We start from the raw sequence: 19,094 nt of genomic DNA on the forward strand, positions 1-19,094 counted from the left end.
TCATGAGAAAAATGAGTCCAAAAGTACAAAACGGTGCCAAACAAAGAAGAAATAAGTTGCAACCAATAAAGCATGAAAGGGAGCATTGTGGTTTTCTTTCCTAGAAGCGAACACAAGAATGGTTTACCATAGCCAAACCCTCCATAGTGATAGTTAGACTCCATCTCATGATATTCCAAAACTCAATCTTTCATGCAAAGATGATGCACATCGAAGTGTGTGATCACTTGTTAAGCACCTATTATACAATAATATAACCCATAAAGAGATTGACATACACATTGGTACTAAACTAAGTTCAAGATCATGAAAAGAGGGATAGAACAAAATTGGCTCTAGAGGGTTAGGCCAAATGGTTGCCCCAATGTAGAAGGGGAACCTTTTTGCAAGTGTTATAAAAGTCACTTTTGTGACTTTTTAGCTCTTATTCTTGAATCTTTAGTTTTCTCTCGACTTTTAAACTAAGCCAAAGCTCTCTCCACATTATCTATCATATACTTGTAGTGACTTGAGTGATTAGGGTTAAGTGTTACATAGAAAAATCCTAATCACTTCTCCTTTTGTACGTGTTGTGTTGACTTCTCTACTTAATTGAGGTGTGATTAGTACTACGAGTAATCTCTTGCTTTCATGTGTGTGTGTGTGTACTTACCACTTAAGGCATAAACTTAACTTCTTGATTATAGTTGACTTAGTGAGGCGAGAGTAAGAGTCTATGAGGCTAGTAGCTTGAGTGTGATTTGCTAGGAATATGTCCCTCCTGTGAGAGGAGCCGACTGTTCGAGCTGACAGTCGAAGACAAGGGAATAGACGAAGAATGCATTTACAAAGATCCCCTCTATTGCCTATTTTTGCCATTATTGTGGGTTTATGTTGATTGAGGAAGTGTCAAATCATGGGTCCTAGATCATATGGTATAATAAAGGACATGTAATCTCTTGGCCATGTGTTAGCCTTTGGTGGGAGATTGCATATTACAACACAATATGCATGTATGAGAGAGGCATTATAATATGCAATCTCCCACCAAGGTTTGGTAAGGAGAACAACCCCTCACATATTTAGCTTGTGGGATACCCTTCAGGGATTGTTGTTGGGTATTGTGCGCATGAGAAACTAGCTCCAAGGTTATCTTATAGGTTCGTGGAATCGATCATGGGTTGGTAGAGGTGTCGAAAGACAACGGGCGTTGAGAGTGAGCAAGTACGTGTAAGTGCAATATTGGGGTGATGGCCTATGGGGGAGAGAGAAAGGAAGAAGGGAACATCATAGTAATGAAGAGAATGTTAGCAATAGAAAGAATGGAACAAAAAATAAATGGTAGAGAAAAGAAGGGGCTATATGTATGTATGTGTGTATGTGTGTATGTATGTATGTATGTATGTATGTATGTATGTGTGTGTGTGTATGTATGTATGTATGTATGTATGTATGTATGTATGTATGTATGTATGTATGTATGTATGTATGTATGTATGTATGTATGTATGTATGTATAGAAAGCAAATGCAAGCATGAGGTAGGCAGTGGATGTGATGAAAAGACAAACAAAAAAATCAAACGAGAAAGGTGCCCATTCATGTCAAATTTAAACAAGACAAAGGAAAATACATAAACATTTCATTGTGAGTCAAACCAAAAAATTACAAGACTGGTAAAAATTACATATATACAACATTCTATGGGTCAATTAAATGAGATTTTGGCTAATCCCGTGTGTATAGCAACCAAGGGTTAGCTAGAGGATTATGCTATGCAACGCCAGAGACTACTAAGCATGCCCTCTGGTCTTGTCCCTTGGCTCAACAAGTATGGAATAAAGTTCTTTCTTTATTCCTAACAATCAATGTTGGTTGCTTGTTCTCATGGGGAGCAGTGGTGTGGGGAGTATTACACTCCAACTTGATGTTGTATGAGGCAGATGATATGCAAGAGGCCATCACGGCATATAACAGAAGATTGATATCAGTTAGTCCGTTTCAGCAACCTCGAAAGCAAATGCAATCTGTCGAGATCTGGAAAACTGTGACTACGATAACATTATGGGTATTATGGAAATGTAGATGCAGTCGACTTTACGATGCCACAAAGCTTGGCATTCCAAAGGTATTGCTTGAGATATGGGAAACATTGTTGACAGTAGTTCGTGGGCAGTATGATAACATGGCTGGTTCTTCACTTATGGAGGAAGGTGCCTCTCTTTGTAATGACAAACCAAAGCCTCAATGGAATTATCATCTTCCATGGACCTTTTCTTGATATAAAACCAACATGTTAATGTATCGTTTAAGGCTCAACAACCATATATAAGCTGTTTTTGTATGTACAAGTTTAGGTGTACATACATTACGTTGTAAACCTACGGGCAGATAACTTTCACTTGTACTTTCTCGATGTTTTAATACTGTTGAAGAAAATCTTTCAGGGAAAAGAAAAAAGAAAAAAAAGGGGTTAGCTAGAGGAACAATCTGAACTTGGTATCGTGAGAACACCATGAAGTCACATCCTAAACTACTAGTTTCCGATTTAGTTTTAGCGTCGAGGTTTTTGGTTTTGACATTTTGAATCTGCAATTGAGTGGATACATTACTAGGTTTGCTTTTTTGCCTATAGTCGGCATTGGTTTAATTGGGTTACATAATTAACTATGCCTAGGAAACCAAAATTGTATGTCACCTTTGTGCCACCCTTGGGTTTTTGTTTGTTGTTTCCTAACACGCCATGTGGCCTCGGTACCTTGCTTTCCTTCAACTATTAACCCACTTCCTAGGTTTTGTGGGTCTTTATTTATTTATTTATTTATTTAACAAAAGATACACCCTGGTATTATAAAATCATAAGCAATACAAAAGTTGATGGCTGTTTCGGTGAGAAGAAGAACCCCACCAAAACAAAGCTAATGCTAACCATAAATTCATCCATCCATTCATGAGGAGAAAGGGACCTAAAAACATTTTCGATTCATGGATATTTGCAGCCTCCATGCCAATGAGAGATGGCTGAAATAATACTTTGGACATCGGAATCGTTGTACACTTGTAGTTATCACTCCATTCCACAATATAACATTTCAGCTTGACAACTTTCCAAGCTGTTTTTGTGCTTTTAAAGGAGCACCACATTTAACATACATGCTGATTAAAACAGTTGCTACATATGAGCTTTTTCCAGCAACCCTTTTTCTCACAATATATGCCAGTATTCTAGAACCCTCACAAAGATCCTTCCACCAAGCACAAGCTTTGAGAAATGACACAACATTGAAATGTTCTTTTGACATTCTCTTCTTTTCTCTTAAATTTCCCCTGTTTTAAGTTTTTGACCAATTCCTTTGTACTCTCATCATAGACGATTTGTTGAGCATAGTCAGCAGTAGTAGCAACTTTCAAGCGCCATTCCTCATAGTCGATTTGATGTGTATATGCAAGAACAACACATATTTGTACACCATATCTCCAAGATTTTTATCGTCTACTCCTCCCAAACTGCAATTGAGCATTCAATGTAACCTATAGCACCTAAATCTGTAACAACAAAATGTGCATAAACAAAGTTAGTAGACATTGTTTCCCCAAAAACGTATACATCCAAATTATGTGATCTCCATCTTCCCTAAAAATTTGTGGGTCTTTTCTTAGTAGCCATTTGGGGAGATATTGGGGCAATGTTTGTTTATGGTAGGACCCAATGAGTTTTGGGTACCCATTGGATCCTTGATAGTTTTGTCACACAATGGAGGGCGACATTGAAATTAGCTTTGAGTTCTAAATTGATGTGATAGTGTTGGAGATGGGTCTTCAATGGATGAATGTCTACAATTGTGTGTGCACTATGATGTGTGTGCTAATAGACAACAAATGTATTAATCCAAGCAAGAGAACGGAATAGTCTTAGATAGTTTTGTCACACAATGGAGGGCGACATTGAAATTAGCTTTGAGTTCTAAATTGATGTGATAGTGTTGGAGATGGGTCTTCAATGGATGAATGTCTACAATTGTGTGTGCACTATGATGTGTGTGCTAATAGACAACAAATGTATTAATCCAAGCAAGAGAACGGAATAGTCTTAGACAACTGAAAAGAAAGGAGGGAGAGAGACAGAGGGAAGGAGGGAGGGAAAAACAGAGCGGCACAAAATACAAACTTGTATTATTCAAGGACCAGTAATGGCAACCGCAACATCAACCTACAAACTAGTTACAGAAATAGCCTATCCTAGTTTGTACAAGGGATAGTGTGGACACGCCCATTATATGACTATATTCGATAGGTAGCTCATCAATGTTCGAGGGTGGGGGTCCAAGTTTGAGGGTGGACTGGATATGTCCATTTGAAGTCTCCAATAGTTGGAAAGTAAAACAAAGATGTTTTTTATAAGTCACAAACTTGGAGGTCGCCATAAAATGGCTTTGAGTTCTAAATTGATGCAATAACTCAACCAAGTTTGAGGATCGAGTTCAGGACATTTGTGCTACAATAGTTCGTTGGATATGTCCATTTGAAGTCTCCAATGGTTGGAAAGTAAATGACATGCTCTCTTGGTGTTTTCTCTCACCAACTAGATAACAATCCAAGACGAATATTTCATATTTCTAGTGTTAAAAGATTTCACAAATTATGTGAAGGAGATCAAAAGCCAAACTCATTTGGTGTGTATCACAAAGTTTGGAATAATTTGATATTGCCCTAAAGTCCATGTGTGCATATCATATGAGAATTATAGGGAAATCATTGAGCAACGAAGTTCATGAATGTAAAACCAACTTGAAAAAAAGGAAGGAAAGATGCTCCAATACATGAGAAAAGCCAATGAAATCAAACCTCCCATGCTCAAGATTCCCACAATCGAGAATGGGTTCAACGATGGGCGGATCAAATTAAGACTTGGAAATATGTTATGGAGAGAAACTTCACAAAGCTTTACAAACTAGGCTTCTACCTCATCAAGTACACTTGTAACTCTTTAGTCCCCAAAGAACAGAAAATGTAACAAAGCTCTTACGCAGACATAGTAAAGAAGGGAAATGTTGATAATGACTATTGAGGTGTTTTCATGGATATGTCACAAGATGTCAACATGCATGGATATTAATGTTGTACATGTAACATTCGGCAACAGTTCGGTTCGGTTCGAGAGGGTCCAAACCAAACCGGTTTGAAAAAAGAACCGTTTAGAGATGTTGAAACCTGAACCGAATCACGAAACCGTTAAACCGAACCATTAAATTTTTTTCAAACGTTAAGCCATTAAACCGGTAAAACGGTGGTTCCGTGGTTTGGTTTCGGTTTTCAGCTTAGGTCTAATTTTTAATTTTTAAAATTTCAAAAAATTTAAAATTTTTAAAAATTTTCCCAAAATGTGAGAATAAGGCATGAAAATGAAATGATTATTTAAAAACTTTTTTTTTTTTTAAATTTCCCTTTTTTAAAAACTTTTTTTGAATTTAAAAAATAAAAAATAAAAACACGTTTAAACCACGGTTTTTTATTGTTGAAACGGAACCGAACCGTTAAAAAAACCCGAACTTGAACCGAACCGAAATGTTTAAACCATTAAGCCGCAGTTTCACGGTACATGTCTAATAGATAATCAAATGTATGTTGAATTCAAGTGTGTTGAATTTACACCCTTCCAAATGGAAAATATTTTGGAAATATGACCAAATCAATTGATTAGGGAACTATCATGTTTGTGTTTAAGAACATAAGCAATCAGAATTTGTTGCAAAATATGCCACTTTACTAGCTATAGTATTATTTTTTTATAAGGGCAAAGGAAAGTCGTTTAGTCTATTAATGTTAGTTGAACAAGAGTTCAATACTAGTTTCCTTACAATGACATTCATGGTAGTTGGATGGACATCGAGAACATATTTGTTGGCAAATATGAAACTTTGCTAGCTAAAGTAATTTTTTCAGGGTCAAAGGAAAGTCGTTTGGTGTATTAGTGTTAGTTAAACAAGAGTACAATTCCAGTTTGCTTACAAGGACATTCACAGTAGACAGATGGACATCTAGGGTCATACTGGTGGAATTTTTTTGGGTTTGATAGTTTCAATGCCTCTAAATTCTTCCAAATCAAGGATTGATATTTCAAATCAAATAAGTACCCTTGGCTTGGGAATGCTTTTTTATATGGAGATTTTAGGAACACTACATATTTGGGAGGTAATATCTCAATACTTTGTAATATGTCATGGTGGCACAACGTTATGTGTATGCATGTGAAACATGAACAGGATCACGGAGCCTTGAACTAGAGAGGATGGGTCATGGGATTCCAACATTGAAACCATGGGTTTGTGCATGTGAGTTTGTTTTAGTGTCAATATGTTTTCAGCACATAGCGTGAAACCACCCCAACTAGGGAAAATAATAATAATATGAGTATGTAATGCAAACTTGCAAAATGTATTCATGGACAACAACATTCAAACCTTACACCTTCGAAGTATGAAGCATTATATTTACCAATAAGGCAACTACAATTTCAAATGTAATTAACATTTCTATAGATCTTAATCAAATTACGACGAGCGTTCAAAGTATTTGAAATCAACACTCTTTTTGTCCTTTTTCATACATGATCAACACTACTACATATCTTAATCAAATTACGGCGATCCTTCATCACTTACAATTGGAAAATACTCCAATTTGTGAGTCCTTACAAGAGCTTCATTCTTCTATCACGTAGACCCCAATACATATTTTGTTTGAGCCTCTCATTTTGGAGCCAAGAGTTATCTCGCTTCAAAATTTTGATGGGACTTTGGATTTCCTATAGGGGTTCATCAACCAAATCCAACTTGTCATCCATCTATAATCCCAGTGGTTCTCTATCAATTTCAAGGATGGCAAATGGATGGATGGTTTGCACTATTTTGAGAATACTCATCATCATTGCTGGAAGAGTTACTTTCCTTTTTGGCATATTTAGAGCCTACTTTTTGGTGGTATTGACAAATGGAGGACCAAATTCAAACTCTACCACTTACAAATAGGAGTGATGAATATAGGAGGAGAGAAAACTTAAGAGGGAAGAAGGCCACAAAAGTCACCAAAAGTGACTTTTATAGCTTTAGACAATGAGGTTTGACCTCTTTCAAATAGGGGTGGCCCTCTTGCCTACAGCTTTGGAGGGAGTTTGGCTATATTCCCCTTTTCTCTAATGTCCCTAAACTAGATGAATTTGGTAACATACGTCATATTGTGTTCTTTTATCAGAAGTTGTGTGGCTTCCATGAGCTTCATCGGAACACGTCAATGGATTCATGAATTTATTCCTTCCATTGATGTCGTTTGCCGAGGATCTGGACCTACATACACCCTTCTGGTGGGGATCCGAGACAAGGTGGTTGTCAAGTACCTTGGAGTTACTAGTTTACTTAACTATGATCATTAGTGCTTAAGCTCTCTTTCTCTCTCTCTCGCGCGCGCACATAGACATCAATGTAGAAACAAAGAAGATATAAGAAATCATACACCACTTCTTATTACAAAGAGGTTTAGCACCATACAAGGGCATAGAGATTAAGGTTTAGCACCATACAAGGGAGATAGAATGGGAGCTCTTAAGCAATAATGAAAAAGGATAACTCCCAAGATCGGGGAAGAACCCTAAAGTCACCAAAAGGTGGCTTTTATAGCTTTTTACAAGGTAGGTGGGTTCCTTTTACACGAGGATGCCCATTGACTCACATTGCTTCCTATTTGGTTTGTTCTACACCAGTTTTCCTATGGTTAGTGGAGCTCGGTTTTGTCCCTTGTTGATGCCTCAATCTCCACAACCGATGTGTCTGGTGGCAGATACTTAAGAGAAGTTCAATTGGCCCTAAAGATAAATTATCTAATATTGATAAGGAGGTAACAACAAACATCTCCCCATTCAAGACTAGTGGCTTTACTTAGCTAGGGTCCAACACTAGATTCAAATGCTCATACATCATAATAATTGTGTCTACTTCACCACCACTCATATTCTAACCATTGACAAACCCATTAGTTCAAATCTTAGACAACTACAACTTTGAAAGTTACTTTTGCCCAAGATCCCAACACATAAAAGAACACACTCTTTCTGAACATGTATAGTTTAAAGTTCTGTTGGGAGATATGTCTTGTGGAAAAACCCCATCTCACGTCAACATGATGTCACACTCAACCATTTGGATATGAGCTTGTATTTGTATATAATGTACTTGATATAGGAATACTCTCTAGTCACATACTCTAGAAAGTTCTAGAACTAGAAGTTAGAGGGTTCTAAAATATTTTTGAGAATATTTCAATGCTTGTATTTCATCTCACAGTATAAATACTTGTAACATCCTTGGTCCCTTTCAAGGGATCCAACACCAGTCATTGACACATCAATCTAGTATTCTCATTTCATTCTTTCTTGTCTCCTTCTTCATCTATGCCTTCATGCTCTCCATAGCTTCCAAAGTCCATAGCCTTATCGGTCATAGCCTCGTCATCCGAGCTCCGTGGTAGTCCATGGTTGGTGTCAATGCACAAGCTCCCAAAGGACACCATCTCAAATACAAACCCCACATTTGTCTCGCATTTCTGGAAGCACATGTTCCATCTCCTCAGGAAGCACATGCTCCATTTAGTTGTCCTTGACATATGACCCTCGAACAAATGACCAAACAAAATGAGTAAACCTGTCAAGATTCGAACTCTTGACACGACCATGTTATAATCTAGTATTATGAGTTAACCAAGATATCTAGTACTAGTTATGTATGTAATTGGTCCTTATTATTTTGCTAGCATCATGTGCATAGTTTCTCCCTTGTAGTATTTACACTTGGCACATGCATGCATACCTACATGCTCTATTGTAGATTCACATGCGTGCAACAAGTATGCATGCCATGTAGTATAAATAGAGGAGTTCACCTTGAAGGAATTCAAGGTGAACAACACCAGTTATGGAGTCTTTCCTTTAATACTATCTTCTTTCTTGTCCATTTGGTTATCTTCTTGCTTGTCTCTTGAGCTTATGATCCATGACAGTTTGTTCACCTTCCATCCTCATAGCTCTCCCTCTCATGAGCCATAGCTATGTCCGACTCAACTAGTGAGTTAGGCCAAATAATGGTAGCCTTACGACAACTGTAGCTTGAAAATGAAGCTCTTCGAAATTCTTTACAAGAACTTCAAGTCGGTACCTCCCTATCCTCACAACCCCCGAACCCTAGTCTCCCACAACAACCTAGCCTAGAGCCCGATCTTCTACCAACATCTAGCCTAGCTTCGTCACAGTTTCTTGAGCCTAAGGTTAGCCTCCCAGAAAAATTTGATGGAACGAGGTCGCGTTTCCGAGGGTTCATCAACCAAGTTCGACTTATCATTCGGCTACAACCTCAACGTTATGGAGATGGTCTTCGACAAGTCGTCCTTGTGGGCACCCTTCTCTTCGGTCCGGCCCAAGCTTGGTTTGCACCATTGGTAGAAACCTCATCACCTTTATTGGAGGACTTTCCCACCTTCCTCGCCGAGTTAGAGGCCACATTTGGAGAGACAAACCGACGACGTACAGCTCTTAACAAGATTTATGCACTCGAACAAGGTTCACGTGCAGCTTCGGTCTATGCTTCCAAATTTCGACAACTAGCATGCGACGTCAATTGGGATGATCAAGCTTTAGCTTATCACTTTCGGCGCGGCCTTCAAAGCAATGTCAAGAATCTTCTCTTAAACTTTCCGGAGCCCACCTCGTTATCCCAAGCGATTTCACAAGCAGTCCATTGTGACAATCGTCTTTTCGAATTTCGCCAAGAAGAGCGCCGGACTTGGGTTCCACCTCATTCACTTCCACGCCATGCCCCGGCCATACAACCCCAAGCATCCTCACACTCACCTACTTCGGCAAATGCTCCTGTCCCCATGGAAATTGATCAAGCCCGATTTCGGCCACTGACTGATGCTGAACGACAATTTCGGCGGGCTAATGGCTTGTGCATGTATTGTGGCGCCTCCGGTCATGTCGTTTGCCATTGTCCTAGGAGTACTCGCCCACAATTCCATCGAGCTAACGGACCCCAACATCCGGAAAACGACATCGTTCGGTTGCAGTAGGAGCCATGCAACTGGACATCTCCCGTCGCCCACATTCTCTTGGTTCCATTGTCGGACCATCAAGCAATTTCACATTGGAGGTATGGCATTCGTTTAACTCTAGTTCCATTCAGTCCACCACTCATACTTTGAATCGAAGGCAGGCCTGTTGGTTGACATTTCTTGCCGACTACGATTTTGAGATCGTATTTTGACATGGTGGCCAACATGGGAAGGCTGATGCCCTTTCTCGCCGAGCTGACCTTGCACTCCGCCCTGGGGATGCTGCTTATGCTCAACAATCTAGACATTTGTTGAAACCCGACCAATTGCATCTTTTTGCCACTTGTATGTTGCAGGATGATTCTTTACTCCAACAAATCATTGATGCATCCAAGACCGATGCGTTCGCCAACGAGATTCGAGATAGTCTGCAAAACCCCTCCAAGGCGACCAAAAGGAAGGATCTTGACACCTTCACCATACAAGAGGGTTTGTTGTTCCGAGATCATCTCTTATACGTCCCAAAGGGCCCATGTCGCACCCGGGTGTTGCGGGAATGCCACGATGACCCACTTGCAGGTCATTTCGGGGTCGTGAAAACCCTCGAGCTAATCTCTCGGGGGTATTGGTGGCCACAACCATGGAAGCTGGTCAAAGAATACATAAAGAGTTGTGAGGTTTGTGCTCGCTCCAAAGCCATTCATCATCGGCCATACGGCTTACTACAGCCACTTCCATGTCCTTGTCGTCCTTGGGCCTCTATCTCTATGGACCTGATAACTGATCTACCCTTGGTCAATAGCTATGACTCGGTGTTGGTCGTTGTCGATCGGTTTACGAAGATGGGTCACTTCACTCCATGTTCCAAAACCATTTCCGGAGAAGGAATGGTGCATCTCCTACTCAACAATGTGGTACGCTTGCATGGACTCCCCGATGCGGACCCCAGTTTGTCTCTCTCTGGCAGCGCCTGCTACAAACTTTAGGCATCTCTGTCAAGTTGTCCTCCGCTTATCACCCCCAAACTGACGGGCAAACAGAGCGTGTCAACCAAATCCTTGAGCAGTATCTTCGGTGCTCGGTTAGTTACCAACAAGATGATTGGGTCAACTTACTTTCGCTCGCGGAATTCGCCTACAATAATTCTCTCCATGCATCGACTGGCGTCACTCCCTTCTTTGCCAACTACGGTTTACATCCTCGCTTCAACATTTCCCTTCCTACCACTTCCGTGAACCCTTCGGCGGAGGATCGCGCCCGCATTTTGGAAGAACTACATCATGATTTATCCTTGGAGCTCAGTCTTGCTAGTGAACGATACAAGATGCAGGCTGATCGCCATCGATCTTCCACTCCACACTTTGTCGTTGGAGACATGGTCTGGTTGTTACGTCGACACATCTCTACTACTCGTCCATGTGCGAAACTTGATTACAAGAAGTTGGGACCATTCCGTATCATCGAGTGCATCAATCCCGTCGCCTTCCGGCTCGCCCTTCCATCCCACTTCCGGATTCACGATGTTTTTCATGTCTCCCTCCTCGAACCCCATTATGCTTCACAACTTCCAGGACGTCAAGCCCCACCACCACCACATGTGCAATTGACGACAGGGGAGGAATACGAGGTCGACCAAATCCTTGACTCACGTTGGCACCGTCGACACTTGCAATACCTCGTCCTATGGAGGGGTTACCCCATGTCTGAGGCCACATGGGAACCATCGGCAAATTTACAAAATGCCCCATAGGTCGTCCAAGATTTTCATCACCGATATCCCCAGAAACCAACGGCCGATTTGGGAAGGCGGCGTAGGAGGGGGGATAATGTCAAGATTCGAACTCTTGACACGACCATGTTATAATCTAGTATTATGAGTTAACCAAGATATCTAGTACTAGTTATGTATGTAATTGGTCCTTATTATTTTGCTAGCATCATGTGCATAGTTGCTCCCTTGTAGTATTTACACTTGGCACATGCATGCATACCTACACTTGGCACATGCATGCATACCTACATGCAACAAGTATGCATGCCATGTAGTATAAATAGAGGAGTTCACCTTGAAGGAATTCAAGGTGAACAACACCAGTTATGGAGTCTTTCCTTTAATACTATCTTCTTTCTTGTCCATTTGGTTATCTTCTTGCTTGTCTCTTGAGCTTATGATCCGTGACAAAACCAAATTCTCAAGTAGTACTAACGGTGTGTCATAAGATATCAATAAGATGAAAAAATTGAGTTCTTCTCACACAAGAGTCCTTGTAGTAATACATTACACTCACCAATTTCCACGACTCTATTTGTTGCAACCTACAAGTTTAATCCATGATTCAATGCCAAATACCCAACTTGTAATGTAAACCCTACATCACAAGAACATGTACAACTACTAAAGCAAGTTCATCATGATGTGAGTGTCAAACTCTCTTATGTTGAAGATACACATAAAGATCAAGTTGAATGCCTATGAGCCAATGCTCTTACCTTTACACTTGAGGACAAAGTTCGGCTCTTACATCACGAAACCATTCATGCCATGAAGTAGACTATCAAAGATCAAGTCTTTATGACATTTTTATGAAAATAAACCTAATAGGTTTATAACTTGTTCTTCCTTCGCTCTTTTGGATCCTTGATATGTTTCATACAATGGTCTTGGAGCCTTACTACCAATCTTCTTATCTTCCAAGCACTTTATACTTGAAGACAAAGACGAGTTTGAGAAGATCCTAGACTCTCGATTTGCACCAACAACTTTGTTTATCTAGTGTCATGGAATGGCTACCCTCTCTGTTTGAAGTTGTAACTTGGGAATTGGCCAACCACCTCAGTAACATGCTAGACACAGTCCAAGATTTTCACCATGGTTATCCCCACAAACATGCCCTACCTAGAAATTAGTGATAAACAACATGGTAATCACAGTGAACATGATCTGGACATTAAAATGCAATAAGTTATATTGGTTAGCATATTTTATGGGTTTACCAAATTTTTTAGGAGTGGTCACAAGGTGACTTCTACGCATAGGTTGAGTTAGTTGATGACATATTTTGCATAGAGGGATGCAAGGCACACATTTAAGCCCTATCTTTTGTATTTTTTCACCCTAGTTGTGCTTAAGAAGGTCAAAACTAGTACTTATTGGGTGTATTGGGGTCCATTTAAACCTAGTTCAAGTTCTATTATCCATTGTTTGTCTTGTATGTTGGACGTCGTCTAACATCAATAACATATTTTCTCTAATTGCCTGAGGACATCGTCTTACATCCATAACATATTGTCGCTAATTTTCAAAAACAAATTCAGAACTTTTGAGCATTGGTAATTTTTTTTGAGTTTTGACTCATCATGGGGTTTACCACTAATAATACCAAACATTGCCGGAAACAAAAGTTTATGAATGTGGAGGCACTTCGAGCATCAATGATAGCGTAGTTATCTAACAAATGCTCTAATCCAAGACCTAGAAATCTATACCGACGTAAACTACACACATGCAAGTTCAACATTCACCCATAAATTGTATGCATCAAATTTAAGATCCATTGCTTAAACTCTACCTATAGTTATTACATGACGAATCAAATCAAATATTGATTGATACATAGTCCATATTCACATGTAATTTCGAAAATGTTATTTTTAGGGGACATGAGAAAATTGTTCTCCTACCAAACTAAAGGTCCAACCCTTAAAGTTCATTTTGTTCATACTCAATTCTAATACAGATGCTTCAATTTTGAAGGGTGCTTAAGGTGCATTTCTAGTGCTGAAAGCATCACATAATGTTAAAAGTTGGGAGAAATCATGCATGTAAATATCAACCACATGGTCATATCAATACTTTTCTTATAGCAAACAGAGAACTAAATTGCACCAATGTGAGATAGAAATGAGCATATCTCATACTAATGTATAATATCATGACTTTGCCTTATCATTCCAAAGTGCATACGCAATTTGAGGTCTATTTGACTTTGTGGAATTACCTAGTTTCTCAATTCTCGAAGAATAAATTAAAGAGTCTTTAATAAAATGTAGACTGGTGTTTTTGTGGTTAATTCTACCCCCACAGTAATACTGGATTTTCAAGGAATTGGCAAGGGTCACATCTTTAAAAAAAGAATTGAAGGACCAATTTGATTCGTTCGTTGTTGGTTCTACCTTTAAATACAATACAAGTCGCCATGGCTAACATAGTAGTGACATGTGTCTTGGTTGATATTGGTGTGTCCTACTGTTGTAGGCGACCATACGTGTAGTGGAAATTGTGCAAACTTAATTGTCAAGTCCAAAAAGAGTAAGACAGCCATAACATTATCGAGAATGAGATCAACACTAGTACCAATCCATTTGATGAATCAATCACGCAATTCACAAACTTCAAAACTCCCAAATCATAAAGTTTATAGTATCTAATACTAGTAATGATGTCAACAAACAGACGCTTCCTCGTATTTCGAGTCAAGAAAACACTTTCTTGTTAAGTTCCATATTTCTATCTCGTGATGGTAAAAAGCATTGTCATTTGGCAGTAAATATTGAGACTAGAGAGCCAGGAACCTCATCGAACTAGAATCAATCCAAAAGAGGTTGTCACTTTCATCATTTCACTACCTTGACGTGTACTATAGTGGTTCAAAGTCCCTCAAAAACATCAAATTACATCATTATGGAGATATGTTCACTTAAAAGGTGATTGTTTGATAATACTTTGCATCCTTGGTAAATGCATAAATTTTATTATGCATTACTTTCTTCGATACGACTATTTTCTCGTGAACTAGTTTGACAACCTAGCATAACTATGTCTTACCGTGTCTTTTGTATTGTTATTGTGTTGCGAGAAATTCACGGAAGTTGTTTTCAATGCTCACTATTATTTTATTCCTTTGCTTATTAATGCATTCAAAATGTCCTGTTTTTGCTAGTAATGGCCAACGATTTTTCTGCCCAATTGCAATTTTGTTCACATATCTATGGATGACAAAAATAAGTATGATGATTTCCTAATGCGGTCTTTCAGAAAAGAAAACTACTTCCCATGCAAAGAATCATTGGTTACAATTTTGCCATATTATTTTTATTCCTTCGCTTATTCATGCATTCAAAATCTCGTGTTTTTGCTAGTACATACCAACGATTTTTCTGCCCAATGAAAACTTTTGTATATTGGAGTTGTTCAGATATCTATGGATGACAAAAATGAGTATGATTATTTCCTAATGCATCTTTCAGAAAAGAAAAGTATTTACTTCCCATGGAAAGAATCATTGGTTACAATTTTGCCGTCAATTCAATGTACAAACAAGAACCTAATGAACGAAGACCCATTGTTGGATGACCCTTGGTGTCTTCAAAGGAGTTGATGTTATAGGTAGAACAGAAGTCTCAAACATGTGTTATATTGTCGAGCAACATCTAACATTCTAATTCTTTGCTGACAATCTTGAGAATTAAAAGCAATAAATGGATGAACAATATTTTATTTGTTTAAATAGGAAGTATATATTCTATTATTAGTTCACTCCCACATAATTAGATTTGAAGAAAATTTCCATATTTAATGAATTCAAAGTGTGCCATTTTTTCTTAACCATACATCATTTAGCTTTGTCTAAATAAAGCTATGAAATATGGGAATTACAATAAGCTATGCTAGGTCAATCACTAGAGATTGGAGTTGAGAATCTGCCCAATCCGTAATTATGAGAATTTTCATAGCGAATCAACTTATTGATCACATCGTAAGGCATACTATTGTTGTTCTAGTTGTTCTAGTTGTGAATGTATGGCTTATGTACGTATAATACAAGTAATGAAATGCATGTAAAATCGAAACAATCTCGTCCCTTGCAATGTTATTTATGGAACCTTGAGATTTGTAGTGATTCTTCTTGGGCCTAAACTTTACTATTCCAATTATTTTTGAGTGAAATACTAGGGCTACAATGAGATAGACTAAAAGTTGTGCGGCAAAGTTTGATATGCCACAGAAAGGTCAAGCAAAATCTACACTAATTTTCAATTACAAGATTATTTACATGACACAAAGATGTGATGCACACTATCATTTGTGCATGCATTAATATTTAGGAATACTAAAATAGGTGGATCATTTTTTGTCAAAACAATGCATAATTGTCGTGTTATTTTCAAGCATTGATGCAACTACTTTTACACAAATGCAATAAATATAGGTTGTATTGTAATAAATTCAAACTATGTTCTCGAACATGAAGATTATATCAATAAACATAGTCCTTTTTCATCTCTTTTGTCGTTTGTACTTGATAGGTTTTTTAAAACTAATGGAAGGATATTTTGTTTTGGAAAGGAAAAAAAACATATTCTATAGTTTTAAACTTTTATGTTTTACTGAATATTTTCTATTAGACATGGTGTGCAACCAACAACATGTAACTATTGATTGTATTGCACCAATTTCAACAGATTTCGAGATTAATATACACACACACGGAAAAAAAACATTGCGAGAAAATCATCTTGCATAAAGACATTTTTGGAGTAGATTTTCTAGAGAAAAAAAAAAGGTAACATCAACCTAACATATAGCTTTCCTCTACTCAACAATTCCTCTCTCTCTCTCTTTCTCTCTCTCTCTCTCTCCCCCTCAAGGCCCACAACTATAACCACTAGAGATTTGGAAGGATCACAAATTCAAATAATTGGATGGATCGCGAAAGTATGGATGTTATATGTTCAAAAAGGCCCATTGGGTGTGATTGATCAATCAAGACATCCATAGTAACTGTGAAAACATGTCCATGTTTATGAGGCACAAAATTAGCCAGTCCATGCATGCATCAACGACGAAAAAAGGATCTTCTAATTGAGATTACATGGTCAATGCAAATTTCTTAGGTTGAATACAATAAGGGATCAACATCCTCCAAAACAATTATCTCATTAGAGCGTTTGATTGTTGATGTCAATTTGTAAATGGATAAAGGTGTTTTATGTGTTTTCATGCATGCTTTAAATGGCATTTGTGACGAGTATGATGTTTGGATCGGCATAATGTCAAGATATAGACAGATATATCCTTTGGTCATGGATATTAAAAGCCCATGAAACATGTGGTCAAACTAAGCTCATGTAGTTTAATAACTATTGTAGTGTCAGATGACATGTTTTGAAATCTTAGTAAAAAAATAGTGTGCATTTCATTCACGTGCACACATTACTTGCTTTAAACAAAGATTTTTCTAAATCCGTTGCAAGTTATATACTATATGTGCATGGAATTTTCTTCAAGGTGTTTCATGTTGTAACTACTCAAAGAAAATGTCATTGAAAAGTAACCACTATTATTGTGGACATTTTAACCCTAAATGAATTTGTCTACGATTGTGAGCTTCGTAGAGAAAAATCAACACCATGCATAGTATATATTGAAAGATCATATGGGTGAAGCCATAGTGGTTAAATGCATATTTATCATTTCTTGAATTTAAATAACTTGTCGTAGACTTTACTCTCATATGTATTCCTCAAATATAGTCAATCGATAACATACTGCTCAGAGGATTGTGAAAAAACATTTATAACAATATAAGAAGAGTAACTAACTCCACAAAGCACGTTCCAAGAAAGTGCCACAAAAAATTAACCTCGTTACACATTCAAGCTTGGTCTTGTAATGTGCTAACTCCTAAAATAGATAAAGGTTTTCCATCCAAATCAATTTCAATGACCAGAAAGTGAGTAGACATCCTATTGTCGATACATAACTTAAAAGGTTGCTCACAATATAATCACTCTCTTTTTGTGGAAAAAAAGAAGATAATCACACTCAAATGTTGATTCTACCTATTGTCAAGCTTATGTTTGGAAGTGTCGATTTGGAGTTGTTTATATTTTCTTTAACTAAAATCTAGCATACATTGTCATCTTTAGAAATATGGGCTCATTAAGTTGAATAATTTATGTGGTTGATTAGGAATATGTTATGAGTTTGTTTACCATGACAATATTGGATCAAGGGTGAGAAGTTGAAACCCTATATTGTAACTGGTGTGTAGTATGTAGAAGTAATATATGACACATAATTTCGATGCTCAATAATCAGCTAAGAATTGCCTAGACATTGACATAAATATTCTCTTAATCTTTGTGGGATTTATAAGATTGCCCAAATATTGCAATTGGTTTTTTGTTGTGGAATGACCAAAATGAGAATAACACATTGTTATCTGTATTATCACATTGAAGGATTTTGAGTTATTCCTTAACCACTATCATCAAAACACATGATATATGATGTATCAATAGCCACATTTTCATATCATTAACATATTAATAACGATATAATAAAGACACTTTCATGAGATTCCACAGGTTTGCAATATAAGTGGAACTTAAAGGAAGTTGGCCTTCTCCATTGATTGAATGTTGCCATATATCCCTTTTGAGGAGTAAGGTAAAAATGTTGCAAGCTAATGATTTTACAATGTTGTCATTCATTGTCACAAGTGGATTCCAACTCCATTGACAACAAATGAAAGTTAGGATATTATATTTGAGCTTGCATACTATGGTACATATATGAAATGGAACCGTGACATCAAGAAAGAGACATGTGTGTCACATCTTATATGACCTGATGATGTACCCATACAAAACATACTTCGAGACTTATTGCTTATCAAGATCACTTACAAAAACCATTAACAATTTCTTTTCAATCAATTGCATTTCAAATCAAAAGAGCACCTTAAACCCAGAACAAAAATACAATCACCCAATCTAATCTACTCCATCTAACAATTACATTATTACAAAAAGTTGTGATAAAATGCAATTTCTTTATTGCCCACTCTTTGCAATTCGATTCACATAACCCCATGATTAACATATCAACAAAACTTGAGGTCTCGAGTTCAATTCCTCATATGCAAGGGTGGATTTCATTCCAATGGTTGTCGCATGTTATTTTGATTTTGTGATGTGTGGTGGACACGGATTCTACATGTACAAATTCCTTTCTTG

The sequence above is a fragment of the Azolla caroliniana genome, unplaced genomic scaffold, assembly GCF_043228905.1.
Source record: "Azolla caroliniana isolate FFs.n. ecotype wild unplaced genomic scaffold, voAzoCaro1.0.p SCAF_3, whole genome shotgun sequence".
NCBI classification, from domain to species: Eukaryota; Viridiplantae; Streptophyta; class Polypodiopsida; order Salviniales; family Salviniaceae; genus Azolla; species Azolla caroliniana.